The following is an 11,386-nucleotide window of genomic DNA, read 5'->3' as shown; positions in this document are numbered from 1 at the left end:
ATGAAACGCACTACCTGTCCTCCAGTAACGTTAAATCACTCTCAGATACCACAAGCAGAAGATGCCAAATACCTTGGTATACACCTGGATAAACGACTGACATGGAAAAAACACATTCACACCAAAAGAAAACAACTCGGAATAAAATTCCGACAGATGTATTGGATGCTGGGAAGGCAGTCGGAGCTATCGACAGAAAACAAGATCTTACTGTACAAAACCATGCTCAAACCGATATGGACGTACGGGATACCATTATGGGGATCAGCCAGTAACTCAAACATAGAAATTCTCCAACGATTTCAAAGCAAAGTATTACGAATAATAGTTAACGCACCGTGGTATGTGCCGAACACGGTACTACACAAGGACTTAGATGTACCAACAGTACGAGAGGAAATAAAAAAACACAGCAAAAAGTATAAAATCAGACTCCAGGCCCATCCGAACGACTTGGCACAAAAGCTGCTCGACAACGAAGGAGAAATCAGGAGGTTAAACAGATTCAAACCTTCAGATTTACCCACCAGATTTGAATAATTCAACACTTAACTGCATGTCACTAAGCAGTTAAAATAAGTATTGAGCATGTTCATTGGAACATGCTCACCACGACAAGTTCTCTTTCCTTTTCTATATGTAAACCACAAAATGTACTTATTATCCACATTTAATGGATAGATTGTATAATTATTGGAGTTAAATAAAAAAAAAATTATACAACGGACATTTTAAATATGCACAATCGGCGGAAGGCACTGCAGCAAATTGCATGCCAAGTTCCAAGTTCCAAGTATTTATTTGCATGAGTTGATAATATACTTTGTTTATTCATTTACATTGGTTAAAACTGTACTATTATTAAATATATTGGTGTAATATCCCTTGAGATTTCAACGTAAAGTATCGCCATGCTGTATAAATTTTCATACAATTAACTTCCTTTACTTCCTTATTTAATTCCAGTCCAACATGTTACTGATTGATACGTCGAGGCTGAAATTTAACCTCGTCTCCCACGAATAACACGCACAATTAATCAATCATAAACAGTCTTCTTTATACAGCGTACTCCACTACACATATCCTTATTAAAATATTTTGAGCAGTCACAGAATAGACACGATGCACTCAATAAAACTTTGCTCTCTCCTTTGTGTCCTATTCAGTACTGAAGTACACGCATGTGTTTACGCTCGACAATTCGTTTCTGTGGAAACCGAAAGTTTTTTATGACAGTGATATATCTGATTATTATAATTATGTATGTTTATACTATATACAGATATGCTAAGAGAAATGTATACACATCAGTACGCCTCCATTTTCATTGACTGTCCTGCCGTTCGTTAAGGTTGTCTTTATTGCGAAAAGTAATTGTAAATGCAAAACAAAGGCCCAGACAGTGGTTCTAACATTCACGCGATTAGCACTTACATTAGTATTACACTAAGAACCGTATTTTTCGGTTCAAATTTGAAAATGTACGTAGATAACCTCTATTAAAATGTGTATACTTTCTTTTTAAGGTGCCTTATATTTTTGGACCTGTCACATTTTTTACCCTCTCTGTATATATACTTTTGCGTATAGACACGTTACTAAGGGGTGACTGTAAACAGCGCCCGTTGGCGTTGAACTGCCACAACATACACGCACGCAATAATAAATGAACGGTGTTTTCGGTGGTACGCGCCGCGGCCGTTTCTGGGCAACAGCTCGGTAAACACGTTCCCACTGCAATGGACCCGAAATAATAGAATAACTGTGTGTTCTGTGTGGTCCGTGTTGAGATGTTATAAGCAATGGACAAAGTTTGTTGATACTTCAGTTCTGTACCGGAGACTGTGAATAAACGTGTTAGTTGCAAGAGTACTAAGTTGAAGGTCCGAAGTTTGTGTGTGTGTGTGTGATATTTGAAGTGTGTAATTCAGTGAGACTATTATAGTTTCTGTGCTAAAATCCGTTGCCAGGAAACGGCTAGTGGGGACTGTAATATACTGATGACACTAGTATTCGTGTGTCATTGATTTGTAAATTGTAGTCATGAGTCGCGGGTTTATAAATGGTCAACAAATTGCGTCACCAATCCAAACCCCGTCTGAAGTCACTCATCCACATGACAATACATAGAAGGATTAGAAGATATTCGTGCTTTAGAAGTTAAGATGTACTGTGAAGGGATGTGAAGGCTGTTATTTTGGTAGATATCCATATATTTTTTCATCCCCGAAAACTATCTGTGGTGTTTTAAATGACGCCAGATAACAGTTACATTCCATTCACGTGTGAAGATTTCAGATGTTCCGATCTTGTGCCTATGAACATGACTTTCTAATAGTTTAAAGATTCAATCGATAAAGAAAATGATACACTTATTTGAGATATTGTCACATATTTAGGGGCCTGACTACAGACGGGGTATGGATTGGTGAATAGATTTATTGACTACTTGTATATATCACTCCCCCCTCGTTGGTGTCTCCGCCTTATCGTGGTGAGGGGGTTTGAGTATGCTAAGGACCCTGAGAGCTATACCAGCGGCAGCGTAGCTACTGGCAGGGCCTCCCTTGCTGGACAGGTCAAAGGGTAGGCATCAGACGAAGAGAGACACCAAAAACTGATGCCGGAAGCAGCGTCATCAGTAGCGACTTGAAGCACAGAACAAATGATGCTCGAGATGGTTCAAGTTCGTATAGCAACAGGCGTGACCAGAGTGGTTTGAACGGCTGCTGTACTGCGATGTGGAAAGCAAATGGAAAAACTACCACATTATCACTTTTCCTGGATAGTCTCTTTCCAAAAACAGAAGATCGCATTAAGTGGAGGAACTGTTTTGGAAGCTATATGTGCTTCCATCTTCAGGTGTTAAGAAAGTGAACAACCCCATTGAGTTGTGCTCTTTACACCAAATTAGTCCTGTAAAATTTATCCCCCTTAGTAGGAACACTGCTAAGATGGTAAGCAGTTTCACCATTCTGTGACATTCCAAAGTAGTCCTGATAGGTGCCCATGTGTTGTACGATGCAATAAGGAAGGGACACATGTCACAAACTTTGGTAGGTTTAGCCTACATGTACTCTTTTGCTGGATGTGAGGTTCTCAGCGCTGACCACGAATACTGCTAATCTTCTGGAATGTGATGCCGTGTAGTCTGGTAGAGAGCTGCCAACATTTCTCTTGGCTTCTCTTTACCTCCTGTCGGTTAACGTAGTTATATTATTTTCCCAGATAACTCTCCGTTCGAGAATGACCCTTTAAAGGCACAATATTTCTTTAGCCTCTTCTCCTTACTCTCGTTGGTTTTCTCGGGGCTCCAGTGCTACTGTGCCCTTATATGTACCATTTTTACACGCTTCATTTACTCTTTTACTTTGAAGATGGCAGCAGTAGGTTCTCCCGAAATATCGTTGAGTTTCTACCAGACTACTACACGGCGTCACATCCCAGGATATACTGCTCTCCATGAAATGAGCTCCATACGAATAGACTATATGTGTACTGGGGCTAAGCACGCTTCGCCGAATATTATTAGGACGATCCTATCAAAGAAAACGAGATGGGCTGGGCATGTAGGACGCATGACTGGAAGACGAATCTGTTCCAGATTTTTGTAAGATAACCTTAAAGAAGGAGACTACTTGAAAGACCTAAGCATAGAAGTAAGGATAATATTAAAATTGATCTTAAATCTCTAGGATGGGAGCGTGTTAATTGGGTTCATCTGTCTCTGGGTAGGGTCCATTGGAGGGCTTTTGTGAAGGCGGTAATAATCCTTCAATTTCCATAAATTTCTTTTACTTGTTGAGCAACTATAAACTTACGAGGGACTCTGTTCCGAGGACTCGGCTCTGTTGTAGTAACCAGTTGAGAATCCTCCTGTACCTTACGTCACTGTGAGCAGGTTACCATAAAATTTATTGCCGATGTATATAAGGCTCATATTGGCTTTACAGGATGTTCAGATAAACTTGCCTACACCTCGTGTTTTCAAGAGACAGTTCTGATGTCACTTGAACGTAATCCGCAAGTGACGTTAGGGCACCGTAGATATGGAAAGCTGAAGACGTTAAAGGTCTATTAAATCACAAATACCACAGGAGCTACAACTGCATATGTTAACACCGCGGATTAAAGATGAATATCATATGTGAGTCTACAGAAGATCATATTGAATCCGTAATATACATTAATAATGGTCCATAAGTAACATAACATCCCTGCTTCTTATTCAAGACATCCCGGGTTAAGTGTTTCGGAGAATTTTTTTGCATCTATCTTCAGGATACTTTAAATTGTAAGATGGAAGCAGTGCGTTCTTTCGCAATGTTAACCATCTACCAGATTACACCGTGTCATAATCCGGGAGATCACAATCCCCAAATCTGCGTTCTTCACTTACGGTGAACGACCGAGTTTCACACCCATAAAGAGCAGATAAATTTGCATTTTCTTAAAAATATGTTCTTAAGTCATATATGTTCTATTTAGAGTAGTCAGTGAAATTAATCCAGAGATTTTAAATTAAATGCCTGATAACAGCTGCCATAAGTACAGAATTTCAAGATCTGTTGTTGTATAAGTGAACTACGTCTGCTTTCATCCGGTTACGTTTCACAGTCGTTAAAGTAGTTAACACACTATACGGCTGTCTCATACTCGTCAAAATATACCAGTGGGTTAGTAGGCATTTGAAGATGGAAGGGCTTATGTGATTTATTAATGTTATTACGTACTTCCGGTATATATCAATGGATTGTCAAGCGTTAACACGTTCTCTGTATGGCAGTTGTGTAGTACATCACGGACAAGCGAGCAGTCTTTTGATTCAGTGTAAGTTGTCTGTTGTGTTATTACTGATGATATTTGAATGTGGACATGTGAAGTGTAGTGTACTGTAAAAAGGAGACGGTTTAAGATTATTTGTGCATATTATCCATGGGAGATGGCATTAAACGCCGGCCTCGAAGTATCATTCGATAACACGTAGGACTGGCAAGAAATACGGGGAAAACAGGGAAGTTAATAATACGAAAGCTTGTATAAAGAAAGGTGAGACTTCCTGTTAAATTTTCAACGAGTGTTAATCACTTATAAAATTATAAAACGACCAGAAAGTAGTGAAATTTTTATCTTGGTAATAAAACTAACAAATTCACTCACGTTCAAGGATTCGTTGCATGTTGTAGGGTTATATAGCTAGACCTTTATTTTACAGCCCTGCTTTATGGAAATTTTCATTGCCTCAATAAAGTTTTGATAACGGCTGATGTTTATCTGAGGATCCACGCTTCCGCCCATTTTGAGTTTATAAAAAGCTAAGGGAAGGAGTTTCTTGCTGCAATCTGGATACCGGATAATAACGGAAAACTCTTCTTGTCTTCCAGACTACACGGCGTCACATGCCAGGAGACCTTAATCATAACAAAAGGACGTCTCTGGGAACGGACTGCTGAGGAGGCTAACCTTTTGGAACCTAAGAGGGAGGAAGTGACAGGAAGTTGCAGAAGATTACGTAATTACGAATTTAATACCTATAATTATGCAATAAATACTTATTATCAAGAGGATAAAATTACGGAGGACGAGACTGGGTGGGGCGCATGGAGAGATTGGAAGTGGTAACAAAATTTTGGTCAGAAAACCCGAAGGAAAGAAACTATTTGGATGATCTAGGCGTATATGCTAGGTTAACGTTAAGATGGAGCATAAAGAAATTATGTTGTTTACATTAATTTGGCTCGGTATAGAGATCAGTGATCTATCTTGTGGACAGAGAAATAGATCTTCGGGTTTTGTAGAAGATTGAGTTTTTTTTTTTTTGAGCGGATTACTGACCATTAGCTTCTCACGATGAACGCTTCATGGAGTTAGTAGAAAATTGAAAGTAAATGGGCCTACTAACATTGAGAACAGGGCTCTTTTGATGGATCCACAGTGAAGACAGGAGCTCACACTGGGCCCACTAGAGGACTGAGTGCATAGGACGACCGGATGTTGCCTTACATACCAATAAAATACTCAGGTAGGATTACATTGAAAGTAGGCATTCTACACGTAATGACCAGTTCAGTTTTATTCTACGTCCTTAGTTTAAAATGAGATAACGTAATCTTAAATATTAACAGAAATTTAATTTTTTTAAATTTAATTATCAATTTTTCATTGAAGAAAAATTGTCGAAGTAAAAGTAAAAGCTATTCCGAACAGGCCGTGGAGGCTCATGGGGTTGTGAAACGTAGAGGCTCCCACATTTTCTAGACATTCGGCTCACAGACGGCGTTGAGGTTGTCAGCCTTACATACCGGCCGCTCTTTACTCCCAGGAAGATTCCCGGTACTCATTACTGTTAGAGGCTAAGTCGACACTAGGGCCATAGTGCGGCTGGAAGGGTGAAGTCAATTAAAAATCCAATGAGAGCCAGCGCGTAAGGCTGACAACCTCACCGCCATCTGTGAGCCGATCGTCTAGAAAATGTGGGAACCTCGACGTCTCACAACCCTATGGACCTCCACGGGCTGTTACAGGGATAACTTTACCTTTGGAAAGAAATACGCGGGTAGGAATATGTATATCGTATGGCGAAAGACCACGATCTAGTTACTTACACTAATACATGACGTCATGGTCGAGACGTCACTTGCAAATAGCGGAGATGGCTTTCAGTTTCAAGTAATAGCCTCGGGGATTTCCCCTGCTGTACACAAGCTTATCCTTCATCTCATGCAATTCTGAAATTCAGAGTCTGCAGGTAGAAGACAGAGAGGTAAAGCTAACTCTAGACTGGGTAGGAGTAAGAATTTAAAGGGGAGAAAATGATCCTGTAATGGGAGTAAGAATTATTCCCTTTGATTGTGCAGTTTAGGGGTTCATCAGGAGGAACGCAGTTTCTAGGTATACTCCATCTGCTATGGAAACTAGGTTACGTCATCACCAGTTAATGACGTGGACTTTAATGTCGTCATTACAAAGTTATTACATTTTCACCGTATTGTTGGTATCCGTACACCCGTGATAAAATCAGACGTGCTAATTAAACAGGACTTTTCTTCCGTAATGTTGCCTACAGAAGGGAAACGCGTTGGCGTAGTTCGTTGAGGCACTATGCTACAGGCGGGAAAGTCGAAGGTTCGATTCTCAATAAAGTCACTGGATTTTTCAGTTAAACTAATCCTATTAGCCGCACTATGGACTTGCGGCCGACTCAGCCTCTAACAGAAATGAGTACCAGAAATCTTCCTGGGGGGTAAGGCTGTCAAAATCGCCGCCATCTGTGAGCCGATTATCTAGAAAATGTGGGAGCCTCGATGTCTCACAAACCTATGGGCCTCCACGGCCTGCTGCAGGGATAGCTTTACCTCTACGGAATATGTGACCTACCCTGATTCATAGTGTAGATATATGTGCATGAGAGTTTAGTTTGCAGTTGGATGCTGTAAATACATAATGAGATATACATAATTCTGGCTTCCTGAAATGAATATGGATTGCATTCAGCGACTTGTCCGGGAATTAGGGAGGAATTTTGCATTTTCTATAGAGGAAGGAAAATGAGGTTTCAGAAGAGAGCCGGAACCACGCACTCTGCTTGAAGGTAGGGCGATGAAGAGTATATTTGGATCTAATGGAAAGAGAAGAATATGAGGATGGCTACAATTACGTAACCAGGAGTTTCGTAATATGCACGCTTCATAAAATATTATTAGAGTGACCAGATCAATGAGAACAAGATAGGTGAGGCATGTAGCATGCTTCGAAGAGATAGGATCTTGTACAGAATTTTTAATTTGAAAATTCTTATAAAGGATGGGACTCTAGACAGACGTGGAAGTAGATGATGGGATACTATTAAAATATTTAAGTCATATCTAAGTTACCATGGATACTGTATGCAAACCAAAGACTCTTAGACCTACCGTCATGACAAACACTTTAACTTAATCTATTATCACATGTGTGAGTCACTACAGACGGATTCTGGATTGATGATCGGCTTTATTGAATACTTACAGATAGTAACTACAAGTAACTATAGCGCTGTCTCTAATTCACACAGTCTGCAGTTCACTGCAGCACGTATTAAATCTTCTCAGTCTTCGCCAAGCGTTGCTTGGTAACGGCTTCCAACGTTGGACGTTCCCATTCCTCTGGGTTCCCGAACTGTCCGGCTTCTAACAGCAACAGCTCACAACGACTGAACCTCAGCAGTCCTCTAACTCACTCACCACTCACCACTGACTGACTCCAAGGCTGGCGGCCCAACTTATCCCGCTTACAATATCCCGGTACAGACCGCTGCGTACCATTGTAGGGTTCATGTCTGCCGGCGGAATCCATTATTGTTGTGTCTAATTGTTGCCTAGCGAACCGCTCACAAGACACCATTCCTCTGTTATTTGCGGGCCGCTGTACAGTCGCATATGTCGCGGTCGCTGCCTAGCGACGGGCCTACATGTCACAATATTCTTACCCCCAAAACACCTCCATGACAAGAATTTGTGGCGTTCTGTTTCAGAGCAATTTGTAAGCAGACTAAGTTTTCTGCGAAGGCGGTATTTTCCAGCTGCTTCCTCTGGTCTCCAGAAACTTACTGGAGTCAGCAGATATTTATATAACTTGCCACCTGGAACCAGTGGCACTTAATATTACAGCACCAAGTTTGAGTAGTGATACATACGGTGAACTTTCCCTATTTCGTAAGAGTAAAGTTTTCCCTGTGCTTAATTAAGCACCACGGCATGAAGACTTGTGGTATAGTAGATGTATAGCTTCATACATTCTTGATATGATTACTAGATGTAGTGAATCTTCAGTTTCACGCCCCTGCCGCTTTAACCTTAGCAAAAGAACCTTGGTACTCATATAATTAGAGGCTGCATGGGCCCTGGAATCGGTGTGGACGTTGTGTTGTTTGCACCTGCCTGAAATCAAACCTCAGTTCTTCCGTTGTTCAGCCAGTATCATAGCCACTGTACTCACTGAGCTACGCCGGATTCTTCCAAGTTTTGTGACACAACAATGTACATTCGTTCCACATTCCTAACAGTTCCATTATTTAGAGTGTTGTACCGAGAAAAGGGCTGCGTCACGGCTCATGTCACCAAGTGGAATCTTCTCTCCGCAGGAACCTTGGGTTCGATCTCGGGCGAAACCATATGTCATTCGTTGTGTTAGAAGTGACATTGGAGCAGGTTACTGTTCCAGTTTTTTCATCTTTCCCCTGCTACCCATCATTCCATCATTGCTCTATATGTATTTATCATCGCCGTCTGAGAAATTGGATCGCCCTGATCAGGCAGCACCTTATCAGATCCTCGGTCTTTAAGTTGGGGGAGCTTAATGTCTGACTCGACACTTGGGTGCTTGCAGAGTCAGGAAGATTTTCTTTCTACGTCACGAAATTGAGCAAGCCATTCAACTCTGAGTTCCTGCCTTTGGATCAACTCCAGACAGAGGCAAGTGTCGAGGTACCGTCCCGTTAACTAGACTCTGTGATCGAGCAGGTTAGCGTAGCGGTAGCACTCTGTACTCGTATTCGGGAGGTGCTCTGTTTGAATCTTTGCTGGGACATCGGTTATACTGGTTTATCGTAGTTTTCCTCCGTCAATCCAAGCATATGCCGGAATAATATCGTCACATTTGGGGGGTGACTTATAAGATGGGGTTTTGATTAGATGGTTGGGCTCATTGCACCTTATACATCCACGCAACTCAGGACTACATACAGGCAATCGCAGAGCTATCGCTATTGTACACACTTTCCAGTTCACCGTCGCACACGAACTAGGATTCTGAGTCTTCACTAGTCGTATCCTGGCAACGGATTTATCACAGTCTCACTGGCACTTCAACTCACATATGAAGTCTTCTTGGCACAGTTTAATTCCTTTCTTGTCATTTCTTCGCAATCACCTTGGACTGCCATCTGCAGAACTCGACCCAATTCCAATTATAACTACGTGAGATCCTCGTTATATAGCCTCGAGGTGGACCACACGGAGAACACCGTCTTCTATTATTAAGGATGAGTGTTTACTGGTGCGTTACCTAGCAATAGACGTTCTATTGTTGCGTCCGCGTGTTGCTGGAATGTGTTTTCCCACCCATTGCCTAGCAGTGGGTATACAGATCACAATATTTTAAGCCATCGACGATTCCTTTCAAATCCCTTCCAGTTCGTGATCCATCTCTCATCTTACCATGCCGATCGTGTACTGTGTAGACACAGACACTGTCATAGAATAATCCCGAAAAGCAATGGACGCTGTATAAAAATGTTTCAGTGAACACCGGACGGCTTTTAGTCTGATGAAACCCGCCCATTTCGGTAAGACTTTCGGATGATAAAGTCGCTTCAGCGCGTGTGGGCCTGCTTAAATAAATCACACATTTCAGGAGGGATATTTACCCCTGTCATTAGCTTCATTAGCATTAAAGCATCCTACAAACACAGAATCTCTAATTACCTCTTCCACATTCTTCCATACGTACAAGGGTGTTGCCAGCATGAGACTTATCGTGTCATTACGAAATTTCAGGTTGCCATAGTAACGAGTTCTCGAGCTTCGACACGTTACATGAAAGAAAGTAGTAGGTTCACGACCGGCCGAACAATATTTTCCGTATCGTGTCTGTCGTGTGGGTTATTAATACTAGTTTCAGGTGGATATGTGGAGTATATGTTGCTGTCTCGTCACCAAAATGCAGGGCAGAAACATGACATGAAGACAGCTAACGGATCCTTTGCAAATGTGGCACAGTTCAGATATTTGCGAACAACAGTAATAAATCAAAACCTGATTCATGAGGATATTAAGAGGAGACTAAATTCGGGTAATGCTTGCTACCATTCAGTCCAGAACCTTCTGTCTTCTCGTCTGCTGTCTAAAAAGGTAAAATTAGAAATACAAAACTGTAATTTTGCCCCCTGTTCTCTATGGTTGTGAAACTTGGTCTCTGACATTAAGGGAGGAACATAGACTGAGGGTGTTTGAGAACGGTGTTTACGAGAATATTTGGACCAAAGAAGGATGAAGTGGCAGGAGATTGGAGAAAGCTGCATAATGAAGAACTTCATAACTTGTACTCTTCACCAAGAATAATTAGAATGATCAATTCAAGGAGGATGAGGTGGGCAGGGCATGTGGCACGAATGGGGGAGACGAGGAATGCATATAGGATATTGGTGGGAAAGCCAGAAGGAAAGAGGCCACTGGGAAGACCGAGGCGTAGGTGGGTGGACAATATTAAAATGGATCTTAGAGAGATAGGATGTGATGGTATGGATTGGATATATCTGTTTCGGGATAGGCACCAGTGGAGGGCTCTTGATGGGCAGGGCATTTAGCACGAATGAGGGCAGATAGGACTGCATATAGGGTTTTGA

At 41.5% G+C, this 11,386-nt stretch overlaps 1 long non-coding RNA gene across 1 annotated transcript in view; it reads left to right on the top strand.

The window, feature by feature from the left end:
* LOC117282495 overlaps nt 1-5,460 on the top strand; it is a 149,085-nt gene extending 143,625 nt beyond the window's left edge. Inside the window, exon 3 of the long non-coding RNA XR_004513250.1 lies at nt 5,388-5,460. This is a non-coding gene — a long non-coding RNA (uncharacterized LOC117282495). The remainder of the gene's footprint in view (nt 1-5,387) is intronic.
* The last annotated feature ends 5,926 nt before the right edge of the window (nt 5,461-11,386 follow it).

Source organism: Cryptotermes secundus, unplaced genomic scaffold, assembly GCF_002891405.2.
Source record: "Cryptotermes secundus unplaced genomic scaffold, Csec_1.0 scaffold66, whole genome shotgun sequence".
NCBI classification, from domain to species: domain Eukaryota; kingdom Metazoa; phylum Arthropoda; class Insecta; order Blattodea; family Kalotermitidae; genus Cryptotermes; species Cryptotermes secundus.
Note: the sequence above shows the minus strand (reverse complement) of the source record. Positions and strands in the feature narration are given on the sequence as shown.